Raw genomic sequence first — 26161 nt, 5'->3', positions numbered from 1 at the left:
AGGAGATCCCATGGGAATAGGTTGAGGATTAACCCTTCATTTAAGGTGAGGGAACAACACTATAGTCAAAACCCTTCTCTTCCAAGTCACCAAATTGCCCAACATGCCCAAGGAAAAACAAGCATAAGCACCCGATTGCACAATGAAAAACATACCTTTAGAGGTGGATTTCCCACCTCCAAACACATGCTATTAATAGATGGGCAAGGATACACATGACTGGTTTAGGGAGCATAGATCGAACGACATAATACATCAGCTACACTGGTGGCTATCAAGGGTTGCTAGTTGTTGGTTGAAGAGATTTAAAGGAGAAAAATTCTCCTATGGGGTCACCCACTTTTGGTGGGTAACAAGTACGAAACAAGAATCATAAGGGTGAGACTCAGAAGACTTAATGTGTCCATGGTAAGGGTCCCAACCAAACTAGGAGGAGAAAAGTGGGAGTTTCTCTTTGTACCTCAATAAATAAGTAACCTAGGGGCATTTTCACATTCATTGAAAAGTAAAGAGAACAAACAAATGACTTGCTCAAGGGAGTGTAGCCTCAAGGCCTCAGGTTGAATTTAGTGAAGAACCTGCTTCTTGTGAGTTCTACTACTCACTCTTCATATATAGAATTTTTATTGCACGTCCTATGCCTAACAAAGATCATTATGCTTCAATCTATGAGTGGATATTTCTCAAGACAAAAAGCGTCTAGTGCACCTGGTTGGTGTGGCTTCAACGAACTAATTTCCTCTTGACTTCTAATGATGTGAGTAATCTCGGAATTGACACTCATGGGTTGAAGTATACCACCTTTTTTAGTTTTTTAGGTCTACTTCACTATGATCAAATCACTCATAGCATTTTACTCCCACCGACTAGTATAGGAATTATGAGATCGATTTAATATTTATATCGTTAAGGAGCCTTTGGAGGAGGAAATCTTGGATGCATCAGACACATGTAGGAATTAACAAATATATTAGACCATACTTTTCCGAGTAAATACACTTTTGTGGTTAATAATGGCGAAGGACTAGCGTTAAGGATAGCTTCATGCTATAAGGGTATGAGTAAGGCATACAAGGGTATGTTTAAAACACAGTTTTTCATGTATTGAACTTTTCTTGGTGTGGAACTACTCAAAATTATGTAGAGTGGGTACTCATTTGATGCGAAATCTAATTCCACATCCAAAAATTGTATACTCATTAAATTTGAGTAAACCTACAAGGAGATAAGTAAAGAATTTGACTAAAAAAAGTCTAGTTTGATTCTTTTCTGCCCACAAAAATCTTCCCCTAGGGATGACATCATCATTTTGAATCCTAGTGGCTCTCTTAAAGTTGATTTTGTTAGTACATTTTTCATTTTGAGGCCTATTTTTGACCTCAAAATTCCCCTAATGCTATGCTTACATCCATGGAAGAGCTTTGTAGATTGTGTAGGGGATGAGTCAAGATAAACCCACACATGAAAACTAACTTTTGTGGATTGTCCATTAGTCTTTAACATCCCTGTTAACTCTCTCTTTAATTCAAATAAATAACATCTAGTTTCCTAAGATATATCTTTATTCCCTCACATGTCTCCGCACTAAATTGCCTTTTCTCCTATAGTTTTTAGTTGATATGTAGTTAAATTATAGAGATGGGATAATGAATATGAAGAATGGAGTTCATTATTTCTTATGCATTTGGCTATTGTGAAATTCTCATGGGTTATTACTCTACCCCCAAAAAGATTATTACTCTACACGACTTGCAATTGTTTTAATTGAGAACAATGTGTATATGGACATGTAGAAAGTGTTTACACAATTTCTTTGAAACAGGGGAGAATTACCAATCAACACAAAGTAGAAGATGCTGTTGTGACTCATTCTTGGTACTAGATAGGTAACCTTTTTATGTGGGGGATATAGCTATTTTGTCAAATATAGAATTAAGGGATGCTATAGGTTTAAGTTCGATTGTCCAACTGTTTTGTGTGATTGCAGTAATATAAGTAATTTCTAATGGAAATCAATGTAATATATTTCTTAAATCATTCTCAGTGCAAATTAAGTGGTTTGCATGCACAGGAGATTGGGGAACACATGTTAGTTAGGAGAGGCTTGACCACAAACTTCTTAGATAAAGATGCAAGTCACTAAATTTTCTTGCCCAATTTTCCATGTTGTTGTATAATGGCATGTTTAACAAATGAATGGACAATATGTTCTGCCGGTGGAGCAAGCTGTTTACACGGAATAGATCAGTATTATGATCTATCAAGGTTTCCATTGTCTGTGAAACTTCAATCATGACTTCACTCATAGGTTTTAACATTACCTAGTACCTACTAGTTTTTGGAAGAATGTCCATTTCTATTAGGTTTTCCTTTGTAGATTTGTATTCATTAGCCTTTTAATTCAAGGTTGTAAACTAGATTCCTGTAGTTTGTATGTTATGGCATAGACGATTTAGATTCAATTATTCATTTATGTTCAATTTTTTATTTACCCTTTTGTTATTATTGGGAAGAAAACATAGATTATAAAATATTGTAGGGATAGGTAGAGAGTGTAGAATTTTATTAAAAATCGATAAAGGGTCAACATTGGAATGGAGGAGCAGGTCTGCTGGAAAGGTCCTTCTGGTGGAGTAGTTGGTATAGGTATGTTTTTGGATTTTATCTTTCTTCAGGTATGCTTTGATTTTTATATTTTTGTAGATATTTGTCATCTTGAGTACAATTTTATTGTATTTTGATAAAGGGTAATCACTAGAATTGAGGATTAGGTTAATTATAATGGACGCTATGGTGGATCAATAGGCATGCATTTGGTTCTTATTTTTCCTCAGGTATGAATTTGTTTATTATATTTTTGCAAATATTTATCCTCTTGAGTTGATGTCTCTACCTTTGTTTTACTAAGGTATCTTTTTGAGGTGGTTTTTGGTTGGTTTGCAGTTAAATTATGGAGGAGATAAGATGTCATTGAAAAGAAAAGAATATGTTGAGACTTTTCTTGTTTAGTTGTTTTGTTTGGAGATTCATCAAGGCCTCCTTGTCCCTCCATATTCACCTAGAAGCATGCAGGTACACATTCTTCTCTAATGAATAAAGTGATATGGTTGATGTAAGTGGATTTATTTCTCTTTGTTTTTATCTTTCTTTTAGAAATAGTTTTGTTTTTTCTCTTAATATTTATGAGGATAAGGTGGTGTTCGATTATTTTGCAGTTAACTTACATCTAAGATGGAGTTAAATATTTCCTTTGGAGTTGGCGATGTGCAACTCTTAGAGGTTCCCATCATTCTTGGCCAGGTAGATACACATTCTATGTTTTTTCATCTTAAGCATTGAGAAAATAACTAACCCTATATGTGGTCATAAAACTAGTTGTTATATATCTACTATTTACATTGCATTGCTGGTAATCCAAATTTTAAGAAATTACTGTTAGAAGCAAACATCTTTTAGTTGGATATCTATGTATCCTCAGGAAGTGGTTGTGGTTGTAGTTATGACTATCATATGGTATATTTGATTTTATTCCTTTTAATGTGTTCAAACAACTAACCCTATATGTGATGTGGATTCATAAGATTAATTGTTGGATCTCTACTATTTATATTGAATTGTTGATGGCCAAAATTCTAAGAAATCATTGTGAGAAGCAAAGGTGGTTAAGTTGGATATCTATCCAGACTTAGGAAGTGGTTGTGGTTGTAGCTGTGATTTTCATATGATAGATTTGATTTTGTTCCTTCCAACAATTTTTATCCTTCAAAGTTCAGAGATTAATCTAGTTTCTTTGATTTTTTTTTACCATTAACAAGTTTAGATGAATGATGAATGCTTAGTAACTATTAGGGATTAGGTTTTTAGAAAATAAAATTACTATATATATAGGGATGAGATCATTGCATAATAAAAAGACAAGGTTCTTAATACATTGAAATTTCACATAGTTTTATATGTTAGCATTGAGTTGGAGTTTTTCCTTAGTGTGGTTAATAGTGGTGAGATTACATACTGAATTAGTTAATAGGTTTAGTCTTAGAGTGACTACCATTGGTGATTTATTTAGTAATTCTAAAATAGTTTACAAGTTTAGTTTGACTGTGATTGGTTATTTAAGTGTAAATGCTACAAAAACATAAATAGATCTCCCTTCCACTAACAGCAATATAATATTAATGATAATTGTTGCCACAAAATCTAGTAGGCCTTAGAGGGGGTACCCTACAATGCTAACACTAGACCAAGTGACAACCATGGGGTGATGGCTCACTATCACCACAGCCAAAAACACCTGCCCATTATAGATTTTCACCAATGGGAGGAGTCCTGGTATGTGAGAAAGTCACCTAATGGGCATTCTAAAGTTAGGGTACAAGGTTACACAATGAGGCCTTCTACAAGAAAGTCACAGTTTAGGCTCAAGGCTGCAATAGGAAGTGATTCACTTTCTTGGTAGAGGCCTATTAAATGAGGCACAAGGCCTAGGGCTTGATTAATAGTTTGAGTGTTGGGATGTCCAAAGGTCAAGGCAAGGAGAAATGATTTCCAAAAATGATTTTCAATGAGGCAACGAGAAATGGTTTTCAATGAGGCAAGGAGAAATGGTTTCCAAAAATGATTTTCAATGAGAACAAGGCACATAAAACCCTAAAAAAATCCCCCAAGTTGAAGCTAAGTCCAAACTAGGGTTAACTTAGGGCTAGTAACTAGGGCAAAGAAATTTATGGATGAAATTGAAGTGAATGCCTACCTAAATAAGGGATTTTGTGGATTCTCCAACTTCAGAAATTCCTTTTCTCTATGAATTTGCACCAAGCCCTAGCTTGGTTGCTTGGCCTTAAAGGGGCCGAGTTAGGTTAAGAGAAATAGGGATAAATTTATGGATAAAAATGAATTTGATCATCAAGAAGGAGGGCTTATTCCTTATCCTTGGGTGGATGGAGTCTATGAGTTGATTAAATGACCAAGAATTTGTTAAGGAGGAAGGATAATTAATGGCCTAACACCAACAACCCTTGCAATTACCTATGCAATGGATCAAGAAGTTTCATGGGAAAGCTAATCAAATTTCACCACTAGGATTATCATTCACATGTTATTTGATGAGTAATGCACGCCATAATGATATATAGATTCTACCAAATAGATTTTCAACAAATTAAGGCACAATAGCAAAACCTAGATTCAATATATTCCATACATAAGACATAAAGAAATAATATTCAACAATAAGCTCACAAGATAACATGCTAAGATTTCCATCCATTGATCCAAGACAATAGCTCTAAAGAGAAATGATTTTCTCCCAATATCAAAGTACATTCATAGGTCACATCTCCACCACAAGAAAAGAGGTCACTCCAATTTGTGATGGTGATTTAATACAAATGATCTCTCCTCTAACTTTTTTTTTAATGTTCTGAGGAAATATCCAAGCAGAGTCACCCGAAGGGATCACATCCCACTGACGTATTAGCAGAGCCTAACCCTAAGGGCATGGAGGAGAATTGACCCCATGACCTCCCATTAACGAGGTGCTTTAGTGGTAGGAACTCGACAAATTGAGCTAACCCCCGAGGCTATGATCTCTCCTTTATTTATATAAGAAGCCATAAAATATATTGCCTAATGTTGCTGATTTTGGTAGCTTGGGAGGTACTCCAAGCCCTATGGTTTGGGGTTTGGAGGTTGGAGCACCACAATATGACATTGTGGGCTTGGAACCCAAGGTGCGGGCTTTGCACCTAAGTTGATGGGTGTGAATCTGTGATGATTTTGGACATGTGATGGATGGAGGTGATAGAGGACATTGAGAGGAATCCAACACAATGAAAATCATCGAATTCCAAGTTCACTACAATGAGATGAATTTTTGAAGATAATTGGTTGGCTTGGTTAAGGTCGGCCTAGAGATTGGAGGCCTTATGACAGTTAGAAAAACCATCTTTGTGTATGTTGATTTGGGGTAGCATCGGATGTGCTCTAGCCATGAAAATTGGTGGAGAGGCTAAAGCACATGAGATCTCCAAGACCCAAAAATGGTTTGGGGAAAGTCTGCCTGGTGAAGGAGATATTAAAATAATTAATACTTTTAATAGGTTACACTTCGGAAAAAAAAATATTAATGGGTATTAATATAAAACTGGTTTAGAAGGTTCTAAATGACATGGATCAAGCCAAATCTAATCTTAGCCATTTATTAGAGATGTAATCTCGGCTGTTGAAAACTCAACAAAAAAAGTATAAGAGGAGATTTGAGGGTCAGTTGGAGACACACTAGAGTGATCAGTCAGTTTGATTTTCTAGAGTGGGGTTTGCTAAGAGAAATCGAACCAGTGATCAGTTGCAGTGAGGGGTAGTGAGTGAGTAGCAGAGAGGCAGAGATAGTGCCGGAAGACCAGCGTAGAGGCAGATGTAAAGCCAGAGGAAGCCACGCAGAGGTCAGTAGTGACTACGCAGGGGGCCAAAGGGCCTGCGTAGGTGACGCAGAGGGCCAAAGAGGCTACATAGAGCCTCAGAGGGCTGACGCAGATCCTTGGAGGGTTGACACTGAGCCTCAGAGAGGCGATGGAGAGGTTTTAGTGGAGCAGACAGAATATCTGCTTCCGAAGAGAGGTCTTACTGCCAGATTATTTTCTCTGTAGGGTGAGCCAGTTTGGCACCCATTTGTACTCAGAAAAGTTGCATAATAATAAAACCCTCAGAACTGCTACACCGGTTTTCCCAAGTTGGGTTTTTCTGGGGACGATTGTACAAAAATAACGGCGTCCCTTGTGTGTTTGTCTATTTCTTTTAGTTGTTGATCTGTAGATGGTTGAGACTGCATTGTGTTTATTTCAGTATTTATAGGGTTAAATAACTTGTTCAGTAATAAACAAGTAGGAGAAATAAACTGGATAGTGAAGAAAAATGTCGAATAGGTTTGACTTAGAAATTTCAACATGGTATCAAAACATTGCAGATCACAGGAGAGCTTAAGGCACTAGTTGAATCAGAAAATTTGTAGCAGAAACAACTGTCTCGAGTGATAGAAGCTGTTCCTAAGCAGAAAGCAGTAGAGAAGGGTTGATGCAGAGGGCCCGCGTCACCATTTCGAGCCAGAGAAGGGGCCAGCGCAAAAGTAGTGAGAGGCAGAAGAGGCTCATGAAGAGCCACGCCATCCTGCTCAGCTGAGTAGGAGTGACGCAGTTGGCTAGTGGAGCGATTTAGCCATTGTCGTGATTGTGCAAAGCCTAGAGGCTCAGTGCTTCAGTTGTCAGGGCATAGGAAGCTATGGGCAGATTGTGGAGTGTGAAGCTGGTGGGGTGCTGTTGCTATTGAGACAAAATGATACCTAACAGGACAGAACCAAGGTAGAAGGGAGTCGCTACCTAGGCGGATTTCTAGCCAAGAAATCCAGATCAGTATTACAGGAGCAAAGGAGATCAGAGAGATGTGATTCAACTATTGGCAGAAGGATTTCTAGGAGGGAAATCGAGACTCAGAGGGAGTCTAGAAGAGGACTTCAAGGAGGGAAGTAGAGACTCAGAGGGAGTCTAGCAGAGAACTTCCAGAAGGGAAGTAGAGACTTAGAGGAGTCGTAAACAAGAGTAGAGATGGCCATGAATGGACTGAGGGATCAAGACAGGCTGGATGGGGCGTCCAACTTTGTCATCTGGAAGGCCAGGATCCTGTCTATTCTAGATAGACATCGCATCAAGGCCTTCACCTTGAGAACCATGGCTATCCCAGTTGACCTAGCTGATAACAAAAGGTATGAGGATGCGATGGCCAAGGCTAAGTGCATAATCCTTGATGGGGTCAAGGATCATGTAGTCCAACATACTGGTAAGAAGAATACGATAAAGGAGATGTGAGACACCTTGAAGACATTGTATCAGGGCACTTTCGTGTAGAGGAAGATGTTATAGGAGAATCAACCACGGTCGTATCAGATGAAGAACGGGGAGTAGATAAATCACTTCCTTAGCAGGTTGCAGGAGATCCGGGACCAACTGACTTCCGTAGGGGCCACGCCAGATCATGAGTGGATGGTGAGGACCGCCTTGAACGCAGTCTTCGAGGAGTGGGATACATTTGTCCAAAGCATTTTGGGTAGAGCGAATCTTCTGGATTGGGAAGAATTGTGGGAAACTCTTCCCCAAGAAGAGATCAGACGACTGACCAACGCAGGAAGTAGTGGCAAAGGAGCTCGGGTCAAGAAAGAAGAGGAAGAGGATGGAACCCTAGCATCTGTAGGGTAGCAGGTGAAGAGGAAGAAAAAGTACCTCTCCAAGATTAAGTGCTTCAACTGTGGGGAACTGGGCCATTATGCTACCCAGTGTCCGGGGAAGAAGAATAAAGAAGAGGCGTCTGACTCCAAGGCAGCGCCAACAGAGGTAGAGAAGGAGGTAGAGGATGATGACGATTGTGCCATGAGTGCTCATGTACCTCTAGAGAAGGGAGTTTTTATGTTAAAATTGGAAACTAGGGCCAAACTCCATGTGGGTCATCCTATTTATGGCAATTGATAATTTTCTTGGATCCCTCTCATCGAGAGGTGTAGGATTGATCTAAAGATCATCCAATTTCGATAATTATTCATGGAGTTATGAATTTAATTGTGTTATAAGACAATTCGTCAAGGTTGGCTAGCAACCAAATAAACCCCACATGTTCTCAACGTTTTAGTATAAAAGGAGATGACTTGAGAGTCATTTCCCACACACACTTCTATCTTGATTTCTCTCCACTTGTCTTGGGTTTTAGTGGAAGAGAAATCTAGGAGTGGAAGCCCTAGACGTTGGAGGAAAAGAGGTTGCCCTAGCCGCATTCTAGAAGAAAGAATACACTGCCCTAATCTAGAGGACGCATTCACGAAAGAGAAGCCCTAATGCTATCAAGAAGGAAGCCTACAACCCTATACGCTGGTCCCTACCAAAACACAGTCAAGGAGGACAGTACCATGTCCTAGCCGCAGCATGAGGACGCTACCCTAGACAATGTGGAAGGGTTGTATGGACACGTATTGAGCAGTAGTCTTAGCTGTTGTTTGGAGGGGTCCGAAGTGTTGGAGAAGGGGCCGAGTTCCCTTGTTGTCATGCCGCAACAATAAGGACTTTTTTAGGATCGTGTGGAACAATATAGACTCTTGGAAGGGCAGACGCAGTCATAGGACTTATTTGTGGACAGTTTTAGTGACACATTTATAGGGCCGCAGTGAGGGACTGCTACAGCAATTGGGAGATGAAGTTTGGATGGTCGAGAGACCTAGAATGGACCTCCTAACTAGGCCATAGTCACCTCTAAGGACAACAAGGAAAACGTGGATATTTTCCCTATACGTTAAGCTAGTTGGTGTGCCCTAACCAGACTAGTACATGCACAGAACCCTAGGCAGAAATCAACAGTAGCATGCAACAGAATTGAGGGTTGTTTGTGGACTGATGGATAGATGCATGGGACAACAAGGCAACTAGTGCAACAATGCTAACATATATATGGGACAGCTAGGCTACATGGTGCTGCTAACTAGTGCAACAAGGTAAATAGGACAGCTGGGCTACATGGTGCTCCTAACATGCATGGGACAACAAGGACATTGTGCTGCTAACATGCATGGGACAACAAGGTGACATAGTGCTGCTAACATGCATGGGACAAAAAGGTGACATGGTGCTGCTAAGACTCATGGACATTAGCTAGGTATGCCAAGACATATGGGACAGCTGCAAGGTATGGCAAGGGAAAGTGGGACAACAATTGTGACATTGCAGAAGGCACATGGTACAAAAACATGCATGGTACAATAGCAAGCACGGACAGCATGGCTATCATGGATAGCATGGATAGCAGTAGCAAGCATGGTGCTACAAGCCCATGAGACATGCAGTATGACAACATGGTTCAACCATGGCACATGGGACAGGAGTGTAACAGTCATGAGGTCCAGCATTGTGATGATGGGTGCAACATGATGACGAGAATCGAGATGCAGCACAATGAGAGGTGAAGGAGTCACCTTGGAGAATCAGTTGAAGCAGCATGTCTTCAACTGATCTCATGTATCATCTTCTTAGAGATGATCTTTGCTCTAATCTAGATAAGTCAAAGTGTTGACTTCTGTTGTAAATGTACTATCTCTCTCTCTCTCTCTGTTGAATTGTTGAAGAACATAAAAGAAGAACTGATCAAGGGTTTCCCCACATTGGGGTTTGTCCCTAGCTAGCGCCACATCTAGTGTCCTCTTGTCTTGGCTTGTCTTCTGCGATTTATAGTTATGTTCTATCTGCAATTTACTTTAATGCTGTTGTGATTGCTAATCTGGAAAAGATATTGAGCTAACTGTAAAAATTGAAATAATTTGCTCTAAGCATAGAACATACCTAAATTAACATGGTATGAGAGCTGAGGTGCAGACAATTCCCAAGAAAGAGTGAAAGAGAAATCACTAAAGATAGTTGGGAAAGGACAAAATGATCAATCGATTCCTCATCCCTCTTCAAATTCACCGAGGTTGAAATCAAAGCAGAGAATATTATCAGAATGGTGCAGAGGAAGCTTTTGATGGCCTACCTAATGATCACTTCATTGGGAAGTCTGGATCTAAGGGTGGAAGTAAAGGGAGATGCCTTGTTTGTAAATAAGCTCGGCCATTATGCGAAGGAGTGTCTGAATGGCGAAGGAGTGTCTGAATGGCAGGGACACATCACTTGATGATGATAACAATCATTCTAGGGACATCTTCAAGGATCAAAGGAATGACAGGTAATGCAGGTCATCAAGGAAATGACCGACTCTTCAAAGAAAGCAAGGAACCTCAGGTATGAAGAATCAAATGTTGTTTCTAATAAGATAAAGAAGCGTTATCTTGTATTGGCCCTCTCCTTCAAATTATTTGGTTATCTGGCTTATTGATTGTAGTGCTTCAAGGCACTTCATCGGATAGAAGGGTTCTCTCTCTATTTTAGTAGAGATGGAAACAATCGTGGGATTATACTTGGAGCCGATGCCACCTATCCTGGAAAGGGTGTAGGGAATGTTACCCTTCAATTGAATGAGGGTAACTCGATTCATTTACAAAATTCTCTTTTGCAGACCTGATTGCAAGAAGAACCTGGTGTCCATTTCGGCAATGGAAGGCAAAGGTTACCAGGTGGCATTCATCGATGGAAAGGTACGTGTTTGAAAATGGAATTTTCAAAGATGCTTTTGAGTTCAGGGTTGGCAATCTGCAGGATGGTCCATTGGGGACCATGTCAGTGGTCACATCTCATCTAGAGCACCAGAGGTCTACTTATTATGGGGCCCTACCCGATGTGAGTCAGATGGTGACAAGGATGCCTGAATTCAAGAAAAGAATGAAGGTACATGTCTGAGATGTACCGAAGGAAAATCTTGTAAGGAGACCATTCCCCTCATATAGCAGGTCCACAGGTTTGGAACAACCCAAGGGGTTTGAGATTCATGATCGGGAATCTCATGTGTGCAGGTGGAAGAGAGCCCTCTATGGCTTGAAGCAAAAAACCCCCGACATAGTATGAGAGGATTGATAGTTGTCTGATGAAGCTGAGATTCACTGGGAGTGAAGCTGATCCAAAACTTTGCTTGAAGGTTGTGGATGATAGACCTCTCATACTAGCACCTTTTGACGATGACCTCTTTCTGACAGGTGTAGACCCTCTCAATTGAAAAAGTAAGAGGGAGTTGGATTTCAGATTTGGAATGGTGAACTGCAAGCCCGTGACTACCTCGATTGAGCTTAACTTTCAGAAGTTATGTGGTAGGGATGCCGGACCTGATTTGGGAAATGCCTATGAGTTTCATAAACTCATTCTAGCATTGATGTTGTTGGTGAACTTCCATCCGGATATATGTTTTTGCATGTAGCATGGTGAGCTCATATATGGTTGAGCCTCACTAGATTGGTGCCAAGGATTTTCTGAGATATCTTCGGAGCAGAATCTCTCATAGATTGAGATACACTGCCGGAAATACAAAGCTGCATGATTATTCGAATACTGACTGGGCAAGCAGTGTGGAGGATTGCAAGATCACTTCCAAGTGTTGGTTCTCTTTGGGTTTTGTTTGATATCCTGGATGAGCAGGAAGTAGAAATCGGTTGCTATAAGCACTGCTGAGACCGAATACATAGCTATGAGTATGATCTCGTGTGAAGCTACCTAGTTGTGGAAGCTCTTTAGTGCGTTATTTGTACACATGATAGATACCATCGTGATCCTCTGTGACAACCACCGGGGGGGGGGGGGTTCGATTGTTGAGGAATCCTGTATTCTATGATTACTCCAGCAAACAGACATCAAATACCACCTTATCTGGGATATGTTATGTTGATGAGCGAGGAGGCTCCATCGCATTGAGACTGATGTACAGGTCGTAGACATTTTGTCAAAGCCCCAGGGAAAGGTCAAATTTGTGGCTTTACCGAACGACTTGGAGTCGTTGAGAGACCCTCTTATGAGGGTCCTGCATGTTGCATGCATTGAGCTCTGGGAGCTTCGGGGGACTTGGGGTACTTACTAGAGCAACATGCGACCATAGGGCGACTCACCCTTCCCTAACAGTGCGCTGTGTACAGGGTGAATGGCTCAGCCTTCCCCTGTGATAACCCGTGGCGACTTAGGGACAGGACGAATGGTTCTCTTGTCGAGGCATTCCACCCATGCAGTTTGGGACTCATGGGAAGTACCTCTCATCTGGCCAATGAGCAGGGAAATGGGGTTAGGGACCATAGTAGTACTATCGATGGACGCATCGTTGATCTACCGTACTCCCTATGCTAGGATGACCTCCATTGATCTGGGATCAGTATGAGTGGTTTGAGACACTCTCTTGTGATATTGATATGGGATCAATAAAACTGACTTCGAGTCAGTAGAGAATGATATGAGACATTCTCTATCAATTATTCTTCTTCATGGTTCAGTAGAGCAGTGTAGGGCACTGATGGCAGAGATAGTACAGTCAGACATATGGATCAACAGATGGAGTTCTCCCTAGTTGAGAAGGAATGTTGAAATTGGAAACTAGGACCAAACTCCATGTGGGTCATCATATTTATGGCAGCTGATATTTTTCTTGGATCCCTCTCATCGAGAGGTGTAGGATTGATCTAAACATCATCCGATTCTAATAAGTATTCATGGAGTTATGAATTTAATTGTGTTATGAGACAATTCGTCAAGATTGGCCAGCAACCAAATAAACCCCACATGTGCTCAACGTTTTAGTATAGAAGGAGATGACCTGAGAGTCATTTCTCACACACACTTCTATCTTGATGTCTCTCCGCTTCTCTTGCATTTTAGTGGAAGAGAAATCTAGGAGTGGAAGCCCTAGATGTTGGAGGAAAAGAGTCTGCCCTGGCTGCAGTCTAGAAGAAGGAATACACTGCCCTAGTCTAGAGGATGCAGTCATGAAAGAGAAGCCCTAATGCTCTCAAGAAGGAAGCCTACAACCCTATACGTTGGTCCCTACAAAAACGCAGTCAAGGAGGAAAATACCATGCCCTAGCCGCAACATTAGGAGGTTGCCCTAGATAATGTGGAAGGGCTGTATGGACAACGTATTTAGAAATAGTCTTAGTTGTTGTTTGGAGGGGTCCGAAGTGTTGGAGAAGGGGCCAAGTTCCCTTTTTGTCATACTGCAACAATAAGGATTGTTTTAGGATCATGTGGAAGAGTATAGACTCTTGGAAGGGCAAACACAGTCATAGGACTTATTTGTGGGCAGTTTTAGTGACACATTTATAGGGCCGCAGTGAGGGACTGCTACAACAATTGGGAGATGAAGTTTGGATGGCCGAGAGACCTAAAACGGACCTTCTAACCAGGCCGCAGTCACCTCTAAGGACAGCAAGGCAAACATGGATATTTTCCCTATACGTTAAGCTAGTTGGTGTGCCCTAACCAGACTAGTACATGCACAGAACCCTAGGCAGAAATCAACAGTAGCATGTAATAGAATTGAGGGTTGTTTGTAAACTGATGGATAGATGCATGGGACAACAAGGCAACTAGTACAATAGTGCTAATATATATATGGGACAACTAGGCTACATGGCGCTGCTAACTAGTGCAGCAAGGTGAATAGGACAACTGGGCTACATGGTGTTGCTAACATGCATGGGACAACAAAGACATTGTGTTGCTAACATGCATGGGACAACAAGGTGACATAGTGTTGCTAACATGCATGGACAACAAGGTGACATGGTGCTGCTAAGACACATGGACATCAGCCAGGTACGCTAAAACGTATGGGACCGCTGCAAGGTATGGCAAGGCAAAGTGGGACAACAACTGTGACATGGCAGAAGGCAGATGGTACAACAAGAAGCATGGACAACATGGCTATCATGGATAGCAGTGCAAGCATGGTGCTGCAAGCACATGAGACATGCAGTATGACAACATGGTCAACCATGGCACATGGGACAGGAGTGCAACAGTCATGTCCAACATTGTGATGATGGGTGCAACATGGTGGAGCACAGTGAGGTGCAACATGATGACAAGATGCAGCACAATGAGAGGTGAAGGAGTCACCTTGGAGAATCAGTTGAAGTAGCATGTCTTCAACTGATCTCATGTATCATCTACTTAGAGATGACCTCTGCTCTTATCTAGATAAGTCAAAGTGTTGACTTCTGTTGTAAATGTACTATCTCTCTCTCTCTCTGCTGAACTATTGAAGAACATAAAAGAAGAATTGATCAAGGGTTTCCCCACATTGGGGTTTGTCCCTGGCTAGCGCCACATCTTGTGTCCTCTTGTCTTGGCTTGTCTTCTGCGATTTATGTTTATGTTCTATCTATAGTTTACTTTAATGCTGATGTGATTGCTAATCTGGGAAAGATATTGAGCTAATTGTGAAAATTGAAATAAATTGCTATAAGCATAGAACATACCTAAATTAAGAGTTTATATGGGATGGCATCGGATGTGCTCTAGCCATGAAAATTGGTGGAGAGGCTAAAGCACATGAGATCTCCAAGACCCAGCAATGGTTTGGGGAAATTCTGCTCGGTGGAGGAGATATTAAAATAATTAATATTTTTAATGGGTTCCTAAGTCTAAACTTAGGAAAATAAAATATTAATGGGTATTAATATAAAACTGGGTTAGAAGGTTCTAAATGACATGGATCAAGCCAAATCTAATCTTAGCCGTCGATTAGAGATGTAATCTCGGCCGTTGAAGACTCAATAAAAAAATATAAGAGGAGGCTTGAGGGTCAGTTGGAGACACACCAAAGTGATCAGTCAATTTGATTTTCTAGAGCGAGGTTTGCTAAGAGAAATCGAACCAGTGATCAGTTGCAGCGAGGGGCGGTGAGTGCATAGCAGAGAGGCAAAGATAGTGCTGGAAGACCAGCGGTAGAGGCAGAGAGGAAGACGTAGAGCCGGAGAAAGCCACGTAGAGGCCAACAGTGACTATGCAAAGGGCCAGAGTGCCTACGTGAGTGACGTGGAGGCTGCAAAAGTGACGCAAAGGGCTAGAGAGGCTGCGCAGAGCCTCAGAGGGCTGAGCCAGGGGTTTCAGGCTGACGCAGAGCTCAAGAGGGCTGACGTCGAGCCTTCGAGAGGTGCTGGAGAGGGTTTTGTGGAGCCGACTTTCAGAATATCTGCTTCCGAAGAGAGGTATTACTACCAGATTATTTTCTTTGTAGGGTGAGCCAGTTTGGCACCCAGTTGTACTCAGAAAAGCTGCATAATAATAAAACCCTCAGAACTGCTGCATCGGTTTTCCCAAGTTGGGTTTTTCCGGGGACGATTGTCCAAAAATAACGTTGTCCCTTGTGTGTTTGTCTATTTCTTTCAGTTGTTGATCTGTAGATGGTTGAGACTACATTGTGTTTATTTCAGTATTTATATGGTTAAATTACTTGTTTAGTAATTAACAAGTAGGAGAAATAAACAAGGTAGTGCAGAAAAATTTCTAACGGGTTAGACTTCGAAATTTCAACAGTGTAAATCATTGAAGCCCTTCTATTGTGTATAAAGAGAAGGGGAGTTTTGAGTCAAATGGCATCATCCAAGTGCAAACAAGTCAAAGGGATCTTCTCTGTTTTGGGCTGCCGGACAAGAGCAAGTATAGTGAGGTTGAAAGAGTCGTTTGGATTTCTTTAGGGTTGTTTTACCTTTGTAGTGCAGGCCGAGTTCACTTGAGAGAGGGCCGAGTTAGTTGGGAGGAGATCTGGGCAGTGTGGGTGCATTTTAGAGTTGTGTATTGTTACAGGTATGGGCCGCAGACTTTCCTGAAGTGACAGTAGGTGTACAACCCTTGTTTGAGGAGGCCGAGAGGTGTAGCACCTTAGTTTGGCTAGGCCGCAGTCAAGGGAAGGTACAACGAAGTTTTTGGGGCCAGTCTTGGAGCATAACACAGAAGTTTGCAGTAGTGTTTTGGGGTTGCTATAAAGCCCTAACTAGGACTGTCATCTCAGAGTTAAAGTGCATAGAACCCGTGGTTAAGAAGAGGTATGATTAGCCCTTTCTTCTTGATAGTGTTTGCTAAGTGGATGATATGTTTTGGTAGCCTGTATTAGCCAAAGAGGAAGGGTTGATGTGGAGGTTAGAAGCCCTAACCAGTGGGCAGTTTCTACAATGATTGATTGACAGTTGTATTGGGCACCTTTGGACTATTGGAGGGCAGCGTGTGGGTGACACAAGAGTAGCCCTTGATCAACTTGACATAAAGGAACTTGGCAGCTAAAGGTGGGTGAAGTATTAAGCATATGAGTAGCTCTTTTAAGAAAGAAGGAAGCTACTAGGAAAGGTAGTTTTGGAGCTCAGGTATTGGCTATACTAGAGGAGTAGATTGGATTAGCCAAAGTTCATTGGTGGAGAAGAGACTTGCAACAGTGATAAGGTGTAGCCCTCCTAGAGTATTTGTGTTGTTCCTTGATGGAATAAGGAGCAACTAGTGAGTAGATTGGGAGTAGAAGGACCAGTAGGTTCCAGGGTATGACAAAGCAACTATGAGGTGCACATCAATAACTAGATCATCAGATTATCTTGTATTGTCTTGTACTAGTGGATTTTGAGATCCATTATCCCTAGTATGGGGAAGCCCTAGATAGTTGTATTATGAGATGATGTAATATAACGAAGTTGGGTTTGTACATATTGTAAATTTTGTAAAAGGTTGTCTACATTCTTGTACACTTCTAGATTTACTGTGCATATTGTTCCGTTGTGGCAAAGTAGTCTTGTTGTGAATCTTGTGATATTTGGTTTGCTAGCGTCATTGATTTAAGACTTTGTCCTAGACACCAGTGTCGTGGAAAAACAACAAATGTCCCTAAAAATCATAAAATAATGTGCTAATCACAAGCTAGGTCACAAGTATAGTATCCAATGATAAAACATAATTGTTGCCCACATATGTTAACGCTTCTTGGTGACAAGATGTGAGTAAAAGCCCTCATAAATCACCTACTAAGGGTTGGCTCTTAGGTATCTGTAAATTTTCCTCTGTGGACCCTAATTTTTAATTTGGGGCACAAAAGTAGCCTCATGGGTCTCCAAGTAGTCAAAATTCTTTTCTCTTCTCCAACATTGGGGGCTTTCAAGGTGGTGCTAGCTCTCCCATGTCTCAAGGTGTGACACCATCCTCCTTTGGACCCTGGATCAGCTGCTAACCCCTCACAAAGTGATAAGCCGACTGAGGGCATGTTTGTTGTAGGTGCATCATCTGATAAAAGTCATTAATGTAGGGAAAAGTGTTGGGGTGTTGTGGGTGTTGGAGGTGCCCATGGTTATGTATGATGCTCTGCTACTGCTTGGAGTCCCATGGCTCTCAATGCTCCACCTGTGGGTGCCAATATGCTCCTCTAAAAGACTTGGGCCCCAATTAAGTTGCCCAATCCATGGTTGTGAAACCACCTAATAATTACACAAAATATCTAGTCCTAGCCACTACATCGTTAGATATGTTTAACCATTTTTGCATCTAGGGGATCCAAGCTTGAATGTAATGGGAAATTTGACACTTGAAATAAGTCTTCCCTTTTAAAATTAAGGCTTTGAACTCGTAGTGGTGTTACCTCCCTAGGTAGGAGTGGCTAAAGGACAACCCTATTAAGTGTTTCCATCTCCCCAAGGGGAAATGACATTTCCTTAGTCCACTCTTCGATCAATAGGTGTCATGTGAACAATGATGGTAATGGAGGGGAGAAGACTTCATGACCAAGTGCCATTGTCAAAGGGACCAACATGATGGGGATTCGCATCCTAAGTGTATAGATGTGAGAAGGGAGCAATCATGGATGTATGAGTTCCCAACCTGGCCTTTGTTTTTCCATTCATCTTGTGTGCCTTTTACTTTTGCTTGATTTTTCTTTGTATTACTGTTCATATCTCAAAGGGTTAAAGCTTGCCTTGTATGTTGTGTCGCAATTATATTACCCCTTAATAATGAGGCAACTTATTGCCCATTAGGTTTGGGACACACAGGGTTCCTTATATTGATGCGTAAGAACAATATGATGCTCCGGAACTGGGTGATGGCCATAAGGGGTGAGGTAGAGGTCATGCTAGGCTTTTGCACACGTGTTAATGTGTATATCCCGACCATCTTTTGCATTTTGACATTCTTTATTTTATTTTTCTTGTGGAGAATATATGCTTTTTCCATTTCTTTTAGTTGCATCGACCTCCCAGGGCCAAGTTTCGGGCCCTACTCAGGTATGAGGATGTATGGGTGCCAAATCCCAGAATAATATAGGTGGAATATAGGGCTTGCAATGTAAGATGAAAAGTGGTAAGTATGGAATAGGGATATATGGAACTCACTATCTCAATTAGGGCTTCCCAAGTAGTGCCTGTCCTATACCCATTGGGCCATTAGGGGAGGTCCCTTTGGACTAGGATCGAAGATTAACCCCCCAATTATGGTGAGGGAACAAACATGGTCAAAGCCCATCCTTCTTATGTGTCACCCCATAATCCATGCCAAAAGCCCAAAGTACAAACAAGAATAAGCACCCGATTGCAAAATGAATAAAGAACATTTTGATCGAAACCCACCTTCGTTCATGCAGTCGTGCGAGATGGGTGAGAAGACATGTGACTGATGTAGGTGACAGGGATATGAATGGTGTATTGTCTTCAACTAGTGTTAGCTGCAGGGGTTATTGGCTGGCTAAAAAGAATAGATGATGGTAGAAAAATTTTCTCCTATGGGGTCACCCACTTTTGGTGGGTAACAATATGCACCTCTAGTCCATATAAAAGGTTTTGTATTCAATTATTTTCAAGAGATTATAGGTATGAGTTCCTCTATCCATGGCTTAGATTTGTAGTTTGTGTACAACAATGAGTTGATGTAAAATCTATACTTGATAAATTTAGGTTTCTAGAACATGAGAAAATAATTACTATTCTAGCTTTAGCTACTACATTGTATCTCTTCTCACCTCATCTAAATACAAATGTAGTTTTCACTTCTTGTGATATAGCTCGATGTTTAATATATTTTTCCATTTTCCTAGAAATTGTGCCAAGATTGAATATACACACTCTAGCCCTTTGATGCTCGAGTCTCTTAGTGTGCAAAGCAAACTTTTCTCCATGTTGACAAGATGAGATTATCTAATGGAGCCAAAAAAAAGGTGCTATTATACATCTTTTTGTTAGATTAATCATTATATGAGAAAAATATTTTTTAGGGGTTTTCTAGGACTTCGTATATTTGGTCTAAAGTTCATTTTCTCTAGTGAAGCATGGATGCTGCAGGACTTGACTAGTTACCAAATAATTTTACCCAAACCAAAGCAAGCAAAATATGTATATTTGTTGAATACTTGTGACCTATTTTCCAGTCATTTATATCCATAAAGTAAATACCTTGTTAGGGGATCCTACTTCTTAGGATATCTTTTTAAAGGAAGAGCAAAAAACAATTTGCTTCTGTAATGTTGAAGTAAATATGGTATGCCAATTTGTGTGCTTCAACTTTCTTAGTGTAACTCATTTGAACCATCTACTCAATACTAATCACCTCCTACATGTCTTTCAAACAAATAATAATGGTCTAGTTTTAATTTTTAATTGTAAATTTTGATTGAAATTAATATCTAGCCTCACCAAGAATGATCCTAGGGTTCTCTTTTGGAAACACGAGGTGTTATATTGGATACACTTGGTTAATATTGGATTGCATTTCAATTTGAGATTATAAATGTTGATGTGAATAGTGGCAAAGATTTGCTAAACTCAAAGATGACAATGCATAGATGGTTTAATTTGGTGCTAAAGCTAATAAAGAACATGACTATGAAAGAAGACCTGATAATGGTGCCTAATGTGGAAAGGGCATGATGGAGAATGAACAAACAAGCAGAGGATATTGGTAAGGCCAATATGGATTGGAAGTTTAAGGCAACACATAGTGAATATTGTGAATAGCTAAGATCAAATTTAGCCATAGTCGTAATGAGTCTTTCCAAATCAAATCGTCTGCAACGAAGAATACAGTAATGATCAACATGGCTTGTGAAAAGACGTTAACAGAGGAATTTTCCAAGTGTTGTAACTTTTTCTTAAGTTCTCTTTCCAAACATTATTTTAATATGTATTAAATGCTAGTGTCGTGGAACCAAAAGAATTATTGCATGATGAATTTTTAGAGGTGCGTTAACCTTATTTAGTTGTTCCTCTTATTTTCTCTTTTACCATCCTACTCAGTTCAATTTAGCTATATGGTCTCATCCTTACTCTAGTTATCTTCTCCTTCTCACATTAATGCATTATTCATTGGGATATCATGATCACTTGTGATTATAGGTGGACCCCACCACGTGCAACCAATATAAAGAATTACCTCTTATTACTTGGTTTAATGTGCAAGTGACACACATTTAATTAAATTAATCTATTTGAAAATCCATTCCTGTGTTTGTGCTTTTGGGTTTTGTTAGTGGTTGCTCATGGGTTGGTACACCACATGTTTTTTTTTCATTTTGAGGGTCAATGTCCCATCCTTTTGCCTTCAACCTTGCCTTTTTCTATTTGGATGGTCCTACTTTTTTTTTCCTTTCTATTTTATGAATTTGTGGTCCATTCCATGCAATTTTGCTCATTCATGATATTTTCTTTCATTATTTTGTGAGAGTGTTAGTTTCTAATGGAACATGGTGTTGTTTTTTAATGTTTTTGTTTCTATTGCAACAAAGAGCATATTTTGCTAAAAACTTATTGAGTTGTCTATTGGTGCAATTCCTTGTCCTTTTCCTCAAAATTGGGCATGGCTCTCTTATCCTAATGTTATTTTTCATTTCCTTGAATCTTTACTCCCTAGGTACATTTTTGTTTATTTTCCCTTATATTTTTTTCCTTGTTCATGGAGTTTTTGCTTAATTCTTGGAGCCTTTGCACTTTTTGTTTTGATTTTTTAATCCTTTTGATTTATTTGACTAGTTTGAAGTGAAGGACTAGCTTGGTGACTTTGATCACAAAATTCAGCACCTTTAGTGACTCTAATCACAAAATATGGCACCTTTAGTCAAGGATATTCTTGTATGAAAATCCACATTCCCCATGTTTTTTCTTAGTACTATTCCCATAATTTCTTGCCATGTTAGTAATAAACTTACATACGTTGAGGTTTAAATATGGTTTTCAACCTTATCCATTTGTTCATGGTTTTAAACCTAATATCCATGCACCATGTCAATGCTTCTTTCTCTACCCCTCTACTTTAGATCTCATTTTCTCTTGCCTTCCCCTATCTTCTCCCATTTACACCTCCTTATCTTAGCCTGATTCTCCTTGTCTTGGATCTTGGAGCAAGGTTGAGGAAGAAGACTACATTTGCACCTAGCAACAAAAAAATGCAAGACTAGCACAATATATGTGAGAACCTATATTATTTATATACCTTCCATTTCAAAGGCACTTTTGAAATTCTTGTGTTTTGTTTCACTTTAACATAACTCAATGATTTTATTTTAATTTGTTTTTATGTTGATAGCATAAAATCTCCCTTTTTCAATATTTTGTGGAGTTTGGATAAACTATCCCTTGCTTTGTGGCTATTCATCACAAACAAAATTGCATAGCATGTCCTTACACTTATATTTAATTTATGTTGTGTTCCCTGTTTCCACAAAATCTAGCAGGCCTTGGAGAGGGGTACCCTATAAAGATATCACTAGACCAAGTAAAAACAATGGAGTAATGGCTCATTGTCACCACAGCCAAAACCCCCTGCTCTTTATGGATTTTCACCAATGGGAGGAGTCTCGGTATAAGGTCACCTATAAGAGATATTCTAGGTATAAAGGTATTAGGATGAATAGGAGGCTTCTAAGAGAAAGGCTAAACTTAATTACAAGGCTCCAATCTAAAGGCAATTCACTTTCCTTATAGATGCCTAATTTGTACAACACAAGACCTAGGACTTGATTAATAGGTTGAGAGTTGGGATGGCCAAAGGTCAAGGTATAGAGAAAGGGTTTCCCACAATGTATTTCAACAAGGATATGGCACATGAAACCCTCAACAAGCCCCCAAGTTGAAGCTAAAACCAAACTAGGGTTTTACCCTAGGGCAAACAACTAGGGCAAGGAAATTTATGGACAAAATTGGAATGAATGCCTACCAAAGTGAGTGATTTTGTGGAAACCACCCTACCCTTGATATTTAGACTTTCCAAGAGCCAAAATTTGCCTTCCTAGCCAATTCGCACTAGGCCCTAGGTGGCCGCTTGGCCTTAAGAGGGTCGAATTAGGTAGAGAGAAAGAAAGAGAAAAGTTTATGGATAAATTTTGATTTGATCACCAACAAAGGATGGCTAGTGCCTAGTCCTAGAGTTGATGGAGTCTATGGGTTCTTTAAGTTGGCTAAAACTTGCAAAGGAGTAAGGATATTTTGATGCCCTAGCATCAAAACCCTAACTATTACCTTTGTGAGGGATTGAAAGTCACTTGGGAGAGCTAATGTAAGATCACCAAGGGGATTTCCATTCACATATCATACTATGAGTAATGCATGCAATAATATGACATAGCTTCCAATTAATTGGTATTCAACAAAATTAGGGCACAAGCTTTAACCTAGATCACCAATTTATTCCATACATTATTCATGAAATAATAAATTATCAATTAAAGATAACTTACAAGATAATATGCATGAACAATCCAATCATCAATCCAAGATAACTTCTCCAAATACAAGAGAATAACTCCAAGACAAATTTCTCCTCATAGATCACATCTCTCCAATAGGAAAAGAGTCTAAATACTCAAGAAGAGAGACCAAGTTCACAAGTGATGATGATGAGAGATACAATAGTCCTCTCCTCTATTCATATGAGGAGGAATAGTTCCTAAGTAGCCTAAAATCCCCTAGGAAAACAATTAAAATCATAATGATGTATTGGGTTGCAAGCCAACCCACTAGCTTAGACAAAACTCAAATGAATTTCTCACATGTGTGAGCTATAAGGCCTAGAAAGGTTGATGTCATCCATGCATTGAGCTCCATGTGGCATGTGTTGAGACTTTAAGGTGCCATGAGTGGTGTAGAAGCCTCTAAAAATCATGATGTGAGGATTGAACCTCAAATTTCTATCAAAATCCCTTTGTGGACCCCAAAAGCTAGTTTGGGGCACTAAAGGTGGTCTCCTGGGTCTCTAACTGCTCAAAATGTCCATCTCTGCTCCAACGTTGAGGGCTTTCCAGGTGCTACTAGCCCTCCCATGTATTAGAAGGTGAGACCATTGTCATTTGGGCTCTTGATCAGCTGCCATCTCTTGGGGAGTGCTAAGGTTGGCCTGAGGGCATACTAGTCTAGGTGCATCATCCCGAAGAATCATCAAATGCAGTGCAAAGCGGCAAAACTTCCTTGGTGCAGGAGGTGTCCAGAGCTAGGCGTGATGTGATATTGTCGATTGTTGCTCGGAGATTCGAGGCTCTCAATGCTTGAATTGTGGGTGTCAATATACTTCTCAAATGGCTTGGGTACGTGCGGGTAAGGTACCTAAAGCCTGGGCTATGGACTCACTTGACAATTACAACATAAAGTTTAGTGAAAGCAACCAGTCATCACGTACAATAATCATTTTTGCATCTAATTGAAGCGAGCTTAAATGCATAGGGCTATTTAATTCTTCGAATAGGGATTCCCTTCCAAAATTGAGGCTTTGAACTCACAATCGTGTTTACTCCTAGGTAGGAGTGGCTAAAGGACAACCCTATTAGGTGTTTTCGACCGCCAAGGGGAAGTGACATTTCCCAATCCATCCTTCAATTGATAAGAGTTAGTGAATAATAATGATGGTATGGAGGGGAGAAGACTTCATGGCCAAGTGCCATGGTCAAAGGGACCAACATGATGGGGATCCATATCTTGAGTGTATATATGTAAGGAGAGAGAAATTGTGGATGCATGAATTACCAACTCGGCCTTTGTTTTTCAACCTCTTGTACGCCTTTTACTTTTGCTTTATTTTTCTTAGTATTATTGCTCATAGCTCAGAGGGTTAGAGCTTGCTTTGTATGATGTATAACATTTGTATCACACATTCATGATGAGGTAGCTCATTGCTATCAGGGTTGGGACATTCAAAGGTTCATTTTATGATGTAATGGAGCAACATGTGCTCAATAACTGGGTGATAGCCATAATGAGTGAGGTGGAGATCATGCTATAATTTTTCTTACACGCTACTATGTATGTCCCGACCATATTTTTCATTTTGATATTCTTTTGTTTTATTTTGTGGCCATAATATGATCTTTCCTTTTCTTTTAGTTGCATCAATATCCTAGGGAAAAAGATTTTGGGCCCTACCCAATTATGTGTATGTATGGGTGCCAAATCACAGAGAACCAATGGTCAGTTGAACCCAAGGATGGAGGTGGAATATGGGTTTTTAATGTAAGATGGAAAGTGGTAAGTGTGGAATAGGGATAGATGGCACACACTATCTCAATAAAGGATTTTCGAGTAGTGAACCTCTTATAACCATTGGGCCATTGGGAAAGGTCCCACTGGACTAGGATCAAATATTAACCCCCCATTTAAGGTGGGGGAACAAGATCACAGTCAAAACCCCTCCTTATAGGTCACCCCATAATCCATCTCAAAAGTCCAAAAACAAACAAGCATAAGCACCAGATTGGAAAAAGAATAAAGTATATTTTGATTAGAAGTCCACCTTCATCCATGTCCTCTTGTCAGATGGGTGAGAAAGTATAAAATTGATGCAGGTGGCAGAGATAAAATGGCACGTCATTAGCTAGTGGTGATTGTCAAGGGCTGCATGGCTGGTTGGCTAGATGAGAAGGATGGGAGAATTTTTTTGTCCTAGTGTCACCCACTTTGGTGGGTAACATCTAGCTCCAATTGGGATATGATCTCATCTTAGAGCGCATGACCCATATTCTTGAATGGGGGAATTCATAAGAATTTCAGCAATTCCTCGGACCACAAACCTGTAGCCTGCACATTGCAATCAACTTGTTTGGGAGCATGTACACTAGGTGTAGGGCATCACCCATGTTTTATGTGAAAGTATAAATCCATACAAGAAATAAAGTCTATTCTAAATGCAATCTAGTCTACATGAAACATGATATGAATGATATTAGAATGCTCACACAATATACAATGCACCTACACTACCATGCATGATATGTGGATGTCAATTTCCATCAAAGAAGGTGAAGTGACTTCCTTTCATTGGGGAAGTTAAAAGTTCACAGTTTATTTTAGCAATGTAGAAGTAACCTACACCTACTTTTCCATGGGTCTTGACAGGGATAAGGTCTACACCTACTTGGTAATCTCTCTTTGGTTTTTGGACCCATTGCTTCTTTAGAATGGTAGGTCTGTTAGTTTTTGGTAGCAGCAGAGATGTGTTCTAGTCTCTATGATGTCTAAGAGGCTAAGGAACACGAGATCTCCAAAACCCAGAAAAGGTTTCGCGAGATAAAACTCAGAAATGCCTTAATTAAATTAATTAGCCAATAATTTAATTATTTTCTAAGTCTAACTTAGGGAAGTTGGTTAATTAAAGTTAATTAATTAAGGTAATTTGATTTTGTTCTAGAGACTTCTATTGATGGAGTCAAAGTGATCTAAGCCATTGATCAGGATTAGATCTTGGCCATTGGTTTCCCAACAAAAGGTTATAATAACAAGTTTAGGGCTTGG

General features: G+C 40.0%; 1 long non-coding RNA gene across 1 annotated transcript in view; it reads left to right on the top strand.

The window, feature by feature from the left end:
* The window catches only part of LOC149259119 (uncharacterized), a 205699-nt gene that overhangs the window by 30959 nt on the left and 148579 nt on the right, over window positions 1-26161 (top strand). The window contains exons 4-7 of the long non-coding RNA XR_016246770.1: window positions 2607-2646; window positions 2747-2834; window positions 2944-3072; window positions 3216-3300. This is a non-coding gene — a long non-coding RNA (uncharacterized LOC149259119). The remainder of the gene's footprint in view (window positions 1-2606; window positions 2647-2746; window positions 2835-2943; window positions 3073-3215; window positions 3301-26161) is intronic.

Source organism: Pinus tabuliformis, chromosome 6 (assembly GCF_031772625.1).
Source record: "Pinus tabuliformis cultivar Carrire ecotype Pingquan chromosome 6, CPIR1, whole genome shotgun sequence".
In the NCBI taxonomy this organism is placed as follows: Eukaryota; Viridiplantae; Streptophyta; class Pinopsida; order Pinales; family Pinaceae; genus Pinus; species Pinus tabuliformis.
Note: the sequence above shows the minus strand (reverse complement) of the source record. Positions and strands in the feature narration are given on the sequence as shown.